This window comes from Amphimedon queenslandica, unplaced genomic scaffold (genome assembly GCF_000090795.2).
Source record: "Amphimedon queenslandica unplaced genomic scaffold, v1.1 AMPQUscaffold_13045, whole genome shotgun sequence".
Lineage (NCBI taxonomy): Eukaryota > Metazoa > Porifera > Demospongiae > Haplosclerida > Niphatidae > Amphimedon > Amphimedon queenslandica.
In genome coordinates this window covers 49,671-51,337 of record NW_003546719.1, presented here as the reverse complement: position 1 = coordinate 51,337, position 1,667 = coordinate 49,671, and the positions used below count along the sequence as shown (strand labels likewise).

Genomic DNA, 1,667 nt, shown 5'->3' with positions numbered 1-1,667 from the left:
TGGAAAATTTGGATCCTTTAAGTTACCAGTTCATACAGAGGCCCAAGTGTTTTCAGACAATTGTTAGACTAGGCACATACACCTTAAAAGTGCCTGCCTATAATTCTTTGAAGGCACTTAAAGGTGAAATGTTTTATTTACCCCTTTCATTAGAAAAAAACAATGAAAACTTCAAATGAGGTTGGTATAGATTCAAATCACTTGCCTAATCCAGAAAATTATAATATCATTAATGGACAGCATACTAAATCAAATAATGTCTGGCGTAGTTTAGTTGATGTAAATAAAATAAAAGCAGCACTATGAAAATTAAAAGAAATAAATTGGCAACATAGATGATGATTCAATTGATGAATCGTCTAAAAATGTTATACAAGTGGTTAGCAATACTACTTCAAAAATACTTGAAAAAGCACACAATCAAGATTGAGAAGGCCTTTTGGCACATACGATTAAAAATCTTGATAGTAAAATTGCAACAGGTTCTGATATCAGTTAGTAAAAATTAATGAATGTAAAAGAAGCGCTGCAGAAGTGCCTATAGACAATAGGCAAGAGCATTTGATTTGTTATGCTTTCCTACTTTATTTCCAACTGGACAATATGGAGAGCATCATCCCAGAAAAAGCTATTCAGCACAGACTTTATCATTTAGTGAACACAAAATCAAGACTTTTAAACAAAAATTCCCGATTTCATATAAATCATTCATATTTTCTGCACTTTTACAGATTAAAAATTAACAATGCCTTAAACACTGCAATATATAATTTATTAAAAACATCAAGGGGCAACATTGGTCAACTGTTGCTGAAGTATTAGAAAAAATGTGTTAGATGAAGAATTTTATATACCAAGTTGGCTCCAATACGGGGCTCAAATCAAAATTGGTTCTGTGTGAAGGGTGAAGTCAAAGTAATGATTGCTGAGTATGGCTCACCAACACTTCCTAACATTAAGTTGTGCTAAATACAATTCAGCTGATATAGTGCAATATTTAACCCTTTAACACCGAAATTAATTTTGGAATAAAAATAATTTTTTGGTGGTACTAGTTGAGCAATGCATATCTCTCAAGATCTTGTCCTGCGAGACTTGAAACTTGCTAGCAGCGTTTATGGGATGTTCATCCTTAGATAGAAGAAGTATAATAGTAAATGAAGCGGCATAAAGCAATGCAGCGTCTATTGTAAAGATACTCACCGCTTTTCTCAAATACACGGACTTGGCGATGGGAAAGAGAGAGTTGTATCATGTTAAGCAGGACCTAGTAGGCAGGATATGAAAGAATGAAGAGGCAGAAGTCAGTGGAGAAGATGCTACGAGTAGAAACACTACTGTGACTGGTCGAGAAGCCATGGTTGCTAAGCCGTTGCTAAGCAAAATGTGGCCACACCTACTGCTTTTCTCCATTGAAATGTTAGGCAAAGCAGCTCTCTCGAGTCGCTCGCCTTTTCTACTCACTTCTAGAGGATTTCACAAGCCAAAGGTAAGTCTAAACATTCTGTCTTTTGTTGTTGTGTCATTTTTAGGTGACTTACCTCGGCCGCTGATCATTTTGAACAGTTTGGGTCGCGCTACTGGACTTTTCTACCTATATACTCTGTTTTTAGTCTTTCACAATGTTATATATGTTAGAGAGATGAAAGAAGAACCTTTTAAAGCTA

At 35.3% G+C, this 1,667-nt stretch overlaps 1 long non-coding RNA gene across 1 annotated transcript; it reads left to right on the top strand.

The window, feature by feature from the left end:
* Positions 1–1,404: 1,404 nt before the first annotated feature.
* On the top strand, positions 1,405–1,667 carry LOC109585576 (uncharacterized). The gene is made up of 2 exons (XR_002186556.1): positions 1,405–1,489; positions 1,533–1,667. It is a non-coding gene; the product is annotated as an uncharacterized LOC109585576 (long non-coding RNA).